The following is a 12,488-nucleotide window of genomic DNA, read 5'->3' on the forward strand; positions in this document are numbered from 1 at the left end:
AGGCTATGGATCCAGCAGATCCAAACCACCAGCACCCTGCTCCCAACCCTCCATTTCAGGGCTTTCTTATTTCTACTACAGGCATGAGAACTGCCAGTGGTAGGTCTTTTTGCCCTCTTCCCACTAGTGGGCCAGTGGAGGAAGGAGCATGCCCACAACCTTCTCAGTCACCAGCATCAGGGTGGAGGAATTAGGATTTTGCTTTTAGGGATTTCCCCTCCCATATGTGTTTTATTTACAACATGCAAGATGAAAAACAACCATTCTTGCAGCAGGTAGCAAAACAGCTGATCCTGCATCAGGTTACCAGAAAAACAATTGTTTCAGCTGACACGAAGGCTGTACTACATCTCTAAATAACTCCAGGCAGAATTTCTCTATGTGCTTCTCTATTTATAATCTCCAAACTCAAAACTGTGAGAGTGCCTCTAAAACTGTCTCTCTGAACTCCCACTCTCTCTTCCAAAAGCAGAAGAGAGAAACAGAAAGAGAGAGATTCCCCACTATCAAGGAGAATGTCCTCCGTGAACAAACATAATTAGCCACCATTCCCCACGGGCATCACTGGCCCCTCCACAGTGCTAAGTTGAATTCCACCCTATATCACAAAAACACTGCAGTGTCCAGTGACCTTCATCTTAAGGAAAGCAAATTCGAGGTATGCAATGGCACCCCTGAAGTCTCTCACTGCTTGGAGAACAAAACGGTTCCTGTGTTAGTAAACCTTTCTGTTCAAGGAAACTCACCCTAACTTCTTCTTGTGACATTTCCTCCTGCCAGTAAACAGAGCTCGCAAGATTAGCTGTTCAGCTCTGGATGAAGCACGGTTGCCTTGTAATTAGATGCCGCACCATGCGTCTCACTCTGAGCACCGCTCCGCAATGAGGTCCCGCACATGCTGAGGAACCCTTGATTTCTGCTGCTTTCAATGAGACTCTCATGCGCACTTCTACTTTTCACATCAGCAGAGAGGCAGCACTTATGTTCCAAGTGGTATTTGATCACCTGCAGCAGCTGTGAACTGCAGAGGAAGGCTGCGAGCTTTAATTGTTTTCAATCATTTTGGGAAGAACAGCCGCAACAGCACTCATCTGATGTGGCAGTTCCCGATTCTGCTTTCCTGGCGGAAGGGAACTCGTTGTCTGAGCTCTTTCCCTTTGGAGATACTTTGGCAGCAGTGTGAAAGTTGCACTGCAAGGAGCCAACTCCAGTGGTGAAGTTGACTCCTCTTGCTGCCAACGCCAGGACCCCCCACCTTCTGTGTGAAGTAACATGGTGCAGTCAAACAACAGTTTGGGGGGGGGGAGGTGGCAGCACCTGCAATGATCTTTGCCACTTGGCTTTCGGAACAGGTAACTTGTTCAGGTGTGGAGTGAGATGCTGGCAGGGAGCAGAAAATAATGGATGGCATCAGCATGAAAGAGAGGCCACCCCCCAGAGCCGGCAGATGCAGGTGGAAGTAGGGAGGGGATGCAAACAGCAAGGGATCGCCTCTGCTCATTTAGATGATTTACAGCAAACATTAGAACCTCCCACCACATGATGGCAGCAGGCAAACAGCAGTTTGCTCCATTTCCCCGAGAACTGAATCTGGGACTGCAAAGCAGATATTCTGTTAAGCCTAATATACCTTGTGGGGTTTGCAGTGAGACAAACTGGAGAGGGAGGAACCATTTACGCCACCTTGAGCGGCTTGGAGTATAAATGTAATAAACAAGGAATAAAAATGCTTAGGAGGATTGCACAGCAAGAAAATGTGACTGGCACCCTTGCCGCCATCTTTTTAAAAATATTGACTTTGTTACAGCTACTGGCAAGCCATTCCTTTGCTAGGAAGATTGTTTGTTCATGACGCAGAGCAATGGACTATCCAACAAGTCATTTCATGAACAAGTGTTAGCTCATATACCCGAGTAGTTGCCTACATTGAATTTCACCCCCTGCATTTAAAGTGCATGACTTCTCCCAAAGAATCCTGGGAACTGTGGGTGTCTTAGGGTGCTGGGAATGGCAGCTTTGTGGCGGGTAAACTACAATTCCCAGAATTCTCTGGGGGAAATAATGTGCTTTGAATGTGTGGGTTGGAATTCAACATCTTCCAGTTGTTCCATCTTCGTAAGCCAGACAAAATTATGGCCCCGAGTCAGTTTTGGGGGGGCATGTGGGGGAAGAAGAATGGGGAAACCTCATTGCACAAGGGCAAATCCTTGCATGGGCTTCCCCTGATGACACTGGTTAGGTGAACCCCATCCATGAAATTCACCATTTTTGGTAGCATGGCTCCTGTACTATGTCTGAAACACTGGATAGCATCTTCCAGTCATTGAGTGGGGTGGACCAATGCTCTGATTCTGTATAAGGCAGTTTCCTGTTTTCATATTAGCGACAGTAACTAATCCAAGGTCACCTAGCAAGCTTCATGGCTGAGTGGGGATTTGAACCCTGAGCAACCAGCTTCTACTTCAACCACTACACCATGCTGGCTTGCCTTTAATGTTCCACCTCCCAGGAAACATCTATTTGGCTGCTCTATGGTGTGAATGTAGGGACACAGCTCTTGCTGTGGGCAAGCTGTACCTCAGGTAGTCTCAGCAGCTCTCTGAAAGCAGTTATCAACTTGACATAGACCCATAATTTTTGCAGCAGGACCACAAAATCAACTTCCCATGCCGAGACAAGCAATCATAGGTCACACTGACTGGGAGTCACAACTTGCGTCAATTAGAATAATGGAGATTTGCTAGTGAAAGTAACATTAAATGAATTGGTTGTGTTTCAACTCCAGACAAATACCAGGCATCTTATTACAATTGTCTCTTTTTTTATTTATTTTTTGCCAATTGGTATTGATTTTCCAAATTTGGAAAGCTGTCTCTTTCAGTCTGTGAAACGATATGGTTTGGGGGCTGCCTTCTGTCTTAGCAACTCTCATAAGAATCATGGAATGGAAAAAGAAATATAATTTTTTTTGGGGGGGGGAGGAAGATCAGGCATCCAATGAGGTGACAGCTCCTTGTTACCAATTGCTGAATGAGATTAGCAAGCCAATCAAAATTTGATAATCAGGTTTTGCTGGACTGCAGTTCTCAGCATCCATGACCATGTACCATCCTGGCTGGGGCTGAAGGAAGCCCAACAACGTCCAGAGGGCCACTGGCTCCCCACACCCGCCCTCCCAAGTCCTACAGAAACACAGCACATTCTGTTTGTTTGAGTGTGGGAGACCTGGGTCCAAATCCCTCCTCAGCCATGAGCACGGCACTACCTCACAGCTTAACATAAACGGAAAGCTTTTGCGAGGCTGAAAGGTTGGGGAGGCCTCTTGGGTCCCCGGAGAACACAAATGTATGAAAAATCCAACTCAACTCCTTATGATGGATCCCGTCTATGATCCTAACCAACGTTCCCCAGTAGTTGCAGCCTGTCCCATTCTATGTTGTGCTGCCTGAGCTGGACAAGGAAGATGAGAAGGGACTCCATCTATTTAGCCTGGGTTTATCAGTGTGGAATTTGTGAGCTTTAAGGAGAGATACACAGAGTGGTGGGAGACATGGGACTTTCCCTTCTATCTGCCCTTAGATTAGGTAATTCATAGGAACCTGGGAAGCAGCGGAAGAGCAAGGCAGATCATTGCTCCATCTCACTCAGTATTGTCTACACTGACTGGCAGCAGCTCTCCAGGGTTTCAGGCAGGGGATATTCACGGCCCTATTCCTGCATTGCAGGGGGGGTTGGACTAGATAACCCTCGGGGGTCCCTGAGACCTTGCATGCAAAGCAGATGCTTGATCGCTATGTTATGGCCCTTTCCCAGCTAATTCAGCAAAAGCTCCCTGCCTGCCCAGTTTTACCCCAGCTCTGAACTCTGTCTTATTAGGTAACAAAAACAACAGAGAATTAGAGGCTAATCCAGAACCCCAGCTTTTCGGGTTGTTTAGGGTAAGCTGGAGGTGGGGTGAGAGGGAGAGGGAGAGCATTTCATAAGCAGAATAATAACAGGAGAGAGAGAGAGAGAGAGAGAGAGAGAGAGAGAGAGGTAAAATTATCAACCTCAAAACTTTTGCCTTGTAGCGCCATCTGGTGGAGAAATGTTGTTAAACGCCTTCAAGCAGAGGCTCGCCAAGTGAGACTTTTATTTTAACTCTATTGAATTGGGGTTTGGTGTAGGCAGGATGAGATCTGGCGCCTCAGGCAGCAGATGCTTGAGGGCAGGGAGTGGCAGAGAGGCGGGGAAGAGCTGTGTGTTTGCTATGCAGCCTCCCTAAGCTAGCCTGATGCCCTCAGGTGCATCCAAGGCAGCCTATGTAAAAGTAAGATTTAGCTGGAAGTCTGTACAGTTTTGCAGGTGGCGCTGTGGGTTAAACCACAGAGCCTAGGGCTTGCCAATCAGAAGGTTAGCGGTTTGAATCCCTGCGACGGGGTGAGCTCCCGTTGCTCGGTCCCTGCTCCTACCAACCTAGCAGTTCGAAAGCACATCAAAGTGCAAGTAGATAAATAGGTACCACTCTGGCAGAAAGGTAAACGGCGTTTCCGTGCGCTGCTCTGGTTCACCAGAAGCGGCTTAGTCATGCCGGCCACATGACCCGGAAGCTGTACATCGGCTCCCTTGGCCAGTAAAGGGAGATGAGCACCGCAACCCCAGAGTCGGCCACGACTGGACCTAATGGTCAGGGGTCCCTTTACCTTACCTGTACAGTTTCTGTGCATGGAAACAAATGGAGTGCTACCTTCTCGTCCACCACAGGCAGCAAACTATCTTTGGGCTGTCCCGGGTATGGAATCAAAAGCACTCTACTGGGGGCGTTGTGAGCATTGTTCACTATTGCATATTAGTCACATTTCAGGTTCCAGAATATCTAAAAATGCCCATATCTTAGCCCATTGTATCATTTGTTTTTAATAATCGTAGAGTTGGAAATGGATCCAAAGGTCATCTAGTCCAACCCCCTGCAATGCAGGAATCTCAGCTAAAGCATCCATGACAGCTGACCATCCAAGCTCTGTTTAAAAACTCTGATGAAGTAGAGTCCACAACCTCCCGAGCAAGTCTGTTCCACTGTCTAACAGCTCTTACTGTCAGAAAGTTATTCTGATGTTTAGTCGGAATATCTTTTCTTGTAACTTGAAGCCATTGGTCCAAGTTCTACCTTCCTGAGCAGGAGGAAACAAGCTTGTTACATCTTCCATGTGGCAGCCCTTAAGATATTTGAAGACGACTATCATTAGTCATGCTGGCCACATGACCCAGAAAAACTGTCTGCACAGCGGACAAACACCGGCTCCCTTGGCCTGTAAAGCGAGATGAACACCACAACCCCAGAGTCATTCGCAACTGGACTTAACTGTCAGGGGTCCCTTTACCTTTATCATATCTCCTTTCAGTCTCCTCTTTTACAGGCTAAACATACCCAACTCCCTCAACTGTTCCTCATAAGGCTTGCTTTCCAGACCCTTCTTGGTTGCCCTCCTCTGCACACGTTCAAGCTTGTCAATATCCTCCTTAAATTGTGATGCCCAGAACTGGACATAGTATTCTACTGTAGGTGTGGTCTGACCAAGGCAGAATAGAGTGCTGCTATTACTTCCCATGATCTGAAGCCTAGAATAGCAATAGCTTTTTCTTGCTGCTGCATCATACTGATATTTCACAGAAGGGGAGAGCAAACTTCAGGCTTGTGGGGTTTTCTTTTTCTGCAGAACCCAAGGATCCAGAAATCAGAACCAGGTACAAAAGAGAGGTTTGCAGAAAGAGGACCACAAACTCTTGAGGCAGGGTCTAGGTGAAATGTTGATGAGTTTCCCTGGACTTTCCTCTCAGTGTAGTTGGTATGTACTGTTTAAATTTCTCACAGTGCACCTGAGCACTCACTGTGGTGTCATTCTAGTAGCAGACAGGTGCTACTCCTCTGATCATTGCCCAGTTGTGTTGCAGCTTTTTACTGGAAGGCAGAGGGGGAAGTACCATGTTTTGGGGAAGTTGGCTTGGTGCAAACACACCAGCAATGCCACTGGTTTGGCTCAGCCATCGTGTTTGTACTCTGCTGACCTTGCTGCCATCTTGCACCTTCCCCCATCTATCTCCTGTTAAGCAGCAGCAATGTGACTAACCAGAGGTCAGGTGAGTAGCACTGCTCCACCAGCCCATCCAGTACTGACTCCAGGCCACTGGGAAAATTAAAATGGAGGCAGGCAGGCCCAGCTGTCCAGTGTGGAGAGGCCTAGTGGTGGGACTCCTGAGGCCCTAACAGTTGCTTGAAAATGCCAGGAACTGATCTTGGGCCCAGGTTATAGATCTTTAATATGAAGGTAGGAGTGTCACCTGTCACTTGTGTAATGTTGGAGACCCTGCTTTTTCTCTCTGGTACAACCCCCCCTCCCAGTTATGAAATGATTAAGTTCCTTTGTGCCTCTTTCCCCCTCTTCTGCCAAGTTTCCTTGGCAACATCACATGACCTGCATAACGGATGCCAATTTCTGGCCATTTTCCTTTGCCGCGTGTGTGTAAAAAGATGTATCCTGAGGTAACTAAAGCCATTCCACGGACCCCTGCACTCAGATCTATCTGCTTATGCGGGAAAAGCAATTTAGTGTGAGAGGATTATGAACAAAATCACAAAGGCACAATCAGCCTCGCAGCTATTCAAGCTACTGAAGGAAGTTAATCCCTTGTATTAAGCAGCCAAAGACTGCACATTCCTTAGGGCCAGGGTGCAACAACTGTGCTTTCCTTTGTTGAACAGACTTCACAACCTTCCCCGCTGTTTTACATGGAATTCGGGGCCGATTCTCACAGAAGTGTTTTGCACAGGGCCTGTCGACAGTCAATGGAAGCAGGTTGGAATTGTCAGCCACAGACCATCTGCTGGCTTCAGTACATAACACTGGCTATTATGGTTTCTTTCATTGTTTGCTAGAAAATATGCCCACCCTGCCATAATCCTCAGTTATGTTGCTGGGATATTAGAAAAGAAGCCATTTCACATGACCAGGTAGAATGCGTTGTTACAAAGGTTGTGTACTACCCCTGGTCTGTGCTCAAGATTCCAGGCACTCACCCAGAGTCATGTTCCCGCTGAGAAGCAAGATGCAGCAGAGGCTCTAATATGGTTTAACTACACATATTTACACCTGAGTATAGGTGAAAGGGGTGCAGATCTTACGTCATTGTCATCTCAAGAGCAGCCCAGCATTGCAGACAGAGCCATCCTAAACACCATCCCTTTGTTCCTGGCTTCCCAGGCAGCTCTAATGGTCTCTGCCTTCAGTCCCACCACATGGTTTTCTACCTACTTCCTTTATTGCTTCCAAAAAACCCTGCTCCAAGCAACCCCTCCCCACCCAGCTGTTATTCCAGCCCAGTTTTTAAAAGGCACATTTTCCCTCTGAGCACACCCTGCCCCCTCTCTTGTTTTCAACCCTAAACCTTTCTCCACCCCGGTAACTATGGCAATTCTGTTTTGCACACCCCCAAGGATTTCTCTTTGATGGGCCATCAACACATTTTGTCATGTAAACAGCCTCTATTCCAGGTAAGGGCCTAGCTTAGCCTGTAGTTTTCCACTGGCCTGAAATCTTCCATTCTGTACTCCAAATGTTATCTAAATACTGCTGCTTATTGATTCCCACCATTCCATAACAGACTCTGGTACCCCAGCTATAAGGTAAAAAGGTAAATGGTAAAGGACCCCTGGATGGTTAAGTCGTGTCAAGGCGATTATGGGATGCGACGCTCATCTTGCTTCAGGCCGAGGGAGCTGACGTTTGCCCACAAGCAGTTCTCCAGGTCATGTGGCCAGCATGACTGAACCACTTGTGACACAATGGGACATCGTGACAGAAGCCAGAGTGCACACAGAGGCCGCTTTCCTTCCCGCCACAGCTATAGCAGTGTGATGGTGAAAAAAGGGGAGAGGACTCTTCCACCTATATTCATGATCATGCAAGCTACACCTGCTGAAATGACCTCATATTCACAACTATTAAAGTGCAAGACTCCTGTTCCCTTTCCCATCAAGAACACCCTCATAGTATCCCACCGCAAGTAAAGGGGCTATTATAAATGATTACTAAGTAGCTAATTAATAATATCCCATTATTTAAACCACTGTATATTTAAAAACAAAGTAACTGACAAACTATTTTCATTCTGCGTCTGCAGAGTGATGGTGCTGTTCTTGGAAGTGTTTGCTTTAACTAACTTGATTGAAATGTTTATTTGCTTGCACATTAGCTGTAACATAATTGTGTAGCGAGGCCCCGGGGCCCAAAGTTCCCCTTTGGGAATAAACACATGGACACAAATATTTTGAATTAATGGGATAAATAAGACCACAACTTTATTGGTTACAGATGTGAGTGGTTTGGCTTAAGCATTGGGTGAAACCGGCTATGTCATGACTCCTGCCTGTCTGCAGGAAGTCTCTGAAGGGTCAACCACTGGTAGGAGGAGCCCTATGATAGACATCAATTAAGAGCACGTCCAGGGTTCCAGATGGGGTCGTGGCATGACCCTAGCCCATGCCCAGGCTTCGGACCGGAACCATGCCCCCAGATCCCTTTAACGAGATACCCTTAATGAGGAGGGGCAGGCAAAGGCTTCCACCTCCCCTCCCATGAACGAGGCTTACCCAATGCCTAACTGCCACTTGAGCCAAATGCCTCGCCACCAACACCTTCACACCTGCAACCAACACATAATGCCCTCAACGATATCAGCCAGCCAAATATCATTTCCCATATTGGAATGGTGAACACCATCAGTATGAAACAAGGCCTCCTGGTTAAAAGTAATTCTGGGGTGCCGCATCACCCGACCATTCAAGAATTGCATGGTTAGCAATTTTCCTGGCCCTGTTGATAGCCACTGGGTAGCGGCAATCTTGCCAACAACGCCTCTCCAACAGTTGGGACCAGATTAATGTCAAGTCCAGCATACAAGGCCAGCAGCATATCAAAGTCCTCTTTGATGTTCTTGTTCAGGTCAATGTCCTTCCTTAGAAGCAAGTTGTTCTCTCCTAGTTGAACAATCAAAGCATTGGGGGGGGGGGCATGCAAGGCCATCATGATTGGCTAACTCCTCCCACTTCATGCCACACCTTGTGACCAGTGATCCGAACCCATTCATGCAGAGCACAACAGATTAGTAGTCCATCACCTTAACCACTCAGCCACCTTGAAAGGAGGTCGCCCCCAGCCATGCCGTGATTTAAATGGCAGCAGCCCCCACCCCCGCTAACTCAATTGTTCAGTTGGGGGCTTGACGTGACTCGGAGTCCCAATTATGTGGGTGGCATCACTCCGCCCCCTGCTGGGTCCCAGTGAGGTCCCAGATGCCCACCCACAAATCCATCCCCCAGAGAAGGGGGGTAGATTACTGTAGAAAACAATCTTACTATCTATCTTACTGCATAGCATAGCAAGGCATTAACAGATGAAAAGGAAGGACCTACTTAGTACATACAAAAACAGGCTTTGACCCGATCTTGTTCCTGAAACACAAGCACACATCCAGGCAAGAAAAAGATTCATTGACTCTCCTGTAAGGTATGGGCCTGCTAATCTGCACCATTTGCACTGGAAACCCTTTCCTAAAAATCTTAGCCATCCCGGTGTGTGTTACTTATTCCACCACTTTGCTGTAATTATCCCACTGCACTTATCATTTCATTATCTAAATCCTCTCTTGTTCTAACCCTTTTACCTCTCAGTGAACCATTTCAGATTCTGGAGGCTGTACTCTGTACTCCTTTGAAAGTGAATATGAACTATAATTCAAGCAGACTTGCAAAGAAAAATGCTAATCCACAGCAAAAAAAAAAAAAAGGAAGACGAACAAAAGAGAAGTTATGCTAAAATTTAGAGTTAGGAAAGTAGTTAGTATTCTGAGGCTGTAGAGGAATTTGTGGGAAATCTAAGCAATTAGGAGCTACAGAGGCTGATGCAAAAGCACTCCTGTCTCACTTGAAAATGAGGGAAGAGACGGGGGGGGGGTGTTTCTTTGGTCTGGCTTCCCAGGTATAGGACTGTGTTTCAATGACGACAGGGCCAATGACTATATCAGTGTTTCATCTAAGGAATTGTGGTGCTGGGGTGGTAAGTTCTGTGCCGAAACCACTGCAACATTCAAGGGCAACACACACAACCTATATCAGTTCCGGTCAGTGTTTGGTCAGCTGCATGATTTGGCAACTGATCCAGCTTAGGGGAGGTAGGACTTCAATAGGCCTTATGTCAACAGTACAGTTAGGCTACGTGCTGGCATTAGGGCAAGGGTGGGAGGGAGAAGATTGTGTTTGTCTGAGAGAATGCGGCATCTTAATAACCTTATCCAACCTTGGCTGAGAATTCACCCAGACTCCCTCTGCTGGAGGAACAAACTGTGTCTGGGTTTCCTTTTTCACCTTCAGCCTACCATGGAAGGTACTCTGATTTGCTTCTTTGACCGACGTAATGCAGAAAACAGAGAGTATGCATATCTGAAGGGTTATGGCGACAATCTGGGACATCAGCTATGCACAAATGTGTTTTTGGAAGCCGCAGTCCCCAAGGTATCATATTGGCTGTGCTTAACAGGGCAGTCTTGAGCATATTTATTGAACAAAGCCCCATTTCAATTCAGTAGATTTATTTCTGAATAAACCAGGCTAGGATTGGACTGTAAAGAGTTCAGGCATCTTAATACTCTAGAGGACTAGAGGGATAGAAACGAGTCTGTGTGCCAGCATAGCTAGGCAGCAGAAATGCCATGAAAGACTTGGAGGCCTTCCCTGAGCAGCTGGTATGCCCAGATGATGTTCAACTACAAATCCCAGCAGCTCCATAGTTGGGGATGATTAGAGTTGTAGTCCAACAACATCTGGAGGGCACCAGGTTGGGTAAGGCTGCTCTAGCACATAGCAAGATAACAAAGAGTCACTAATGGCATACTGTGACACACCATGTTAGGGTGTATTAAAAGGAACATCATTTCCCAGAACAGAGACAGTCAACATGGTGACCTCCAATTCTCATCAGCCCAGCCAGAATAGCCAATGTTCACAGATGGTGCAAGATATAGTCTAACAAGATCTGGAGAGTACCACATTGTAACCTAATGTCCAAAAAACCTCTGGAAGATACATGTCCTAAACTTAGGAATTAATAGAATGGTTCTAATCAACATAGAAAATACTGGGTTCATCCTGGGCACCACAATTCAAAAAGATGCAGACAAAATATAATAAATTCAGAGCAGAGGATGATGAAGACCTATGTGCTCTGCTCTTTCCCTTCTGCCCATCTTCAGATTTCATGACACAGGTCTCGTCCTGAACCCTGGCCTACCTGGCAGCAAGTCAGCATGTCAAGTCCCCACTCCAGGATCAATCTATATGTCCAAAGTCCAAACCAAAGCACAATCCCATGGAGATCCTGGAGCACCCAAGCTGAGATCCATCAACATGGGTAGTTGAGCAGTCATAGCATCTCAGCTCTGCTTTCCCTTGCCTGCTGATTGCAGCATCTGGGCTTGATGAGGCATGTGACCCTCACCTGCTCCAAGCCTACTCCAGCTGAGGAATCATACACCTCCTCCTGGAGCCAGTGAGCCCCACCTGGCCAGCTGTGGACCCTTGCCTGCCTCAGCCTCCCAGAGTGCTACTTCCATTGCTCCCTACACCCCAGAGCCCACTGTGTTCAAGGAGACAGGGCCCCCTCTTGCTCTGGTGATGGGTCTTGCTGCACTGACCCCCACCCCCATCCAATCCTCCATCACCTCATGAGTACTTCCTGCACCAACCTCTCCCTCCCCACCCCTAACTCACTCGGTGTGTCCCACTCCTGGCTACAGCCCTCGCCAGGATCCTCTTCCTCTTTTCTGTTGTCCTGCCAGTTCATGACTGGTCTACTCTGTCCTGCCAGTTCCTTGTCCTGCCATGCTCACCTGTCATGGGGTAGTCATTGTGGTGACCTCCAGATTTTTCAGACTACAATGCTTAACCTTCATCTCTGATCATTGGCCATACCGGCTGGGGCTGTTGAGAGTTGGAGTCCACAGCATCTAGGGGGCACCATGATGGCAACCCTTGTAGGCATAGAAAAGCCCAAGCAGAGCAGTGATGCAATTGCGTGATTTTAGACTTTGGACCTACTAGTGTTACAGATGGCAAAATGTGGCAAGCCAGTCCAGCTGCACTTGGGGGTGCTCCTACTCTTCCTGCTCAGTGGGGATCTGGACATTGGCCCCAAAGTCCTGCCTTGTCAGTAACCAGTGGCTTCTCTGGAGAATATTTTCCCCAAGGCTAGTTTGTAGCACTGGCTTTATGCTCCCTCTCTTCAAGGCCTCCGCTTCCCCATGCTAACCCATCCATGTTGCTACTACCTCCCCACTTAAGTACTGGTTAGCTCACTCAGCAGAGCCTTGCCTTCTGACCAAGGGCTTTCTGGCTGGCTTCCCAGTCTGAACCCTAGCTGCCAAACTTCCAGGAACGAGGGGCCTTAGTCTTGTTATCT

At 47.4% G+C, this 12,488-nt stretch overlaps 1 long non-coding RNA gene across 1 annotated transcript in view; it reads right to left on the reverse strand.

Moving 5' to 3' along the window:
* The window catches only part of LOC310833639, a 103,685-nt gene that overhangs the window by 15,580 nt on the left and 75,617 nt on the right, over nucleotides 1-12,488 (reverse strand). The window lies entirely within an intron of this gene.

Source organism: Podarcis gaigeae (assembly GCF_964106915.1).
Source record: "Podarcis gaigeae genome assembly, chromosome: 1".
Classification (NCBI taxonomy): Eukaryota; Metazoa; Chordata; class Lepidosauria; order Squamata; family Lacertidae; genus Podarcis; species Podarcis gaigeae.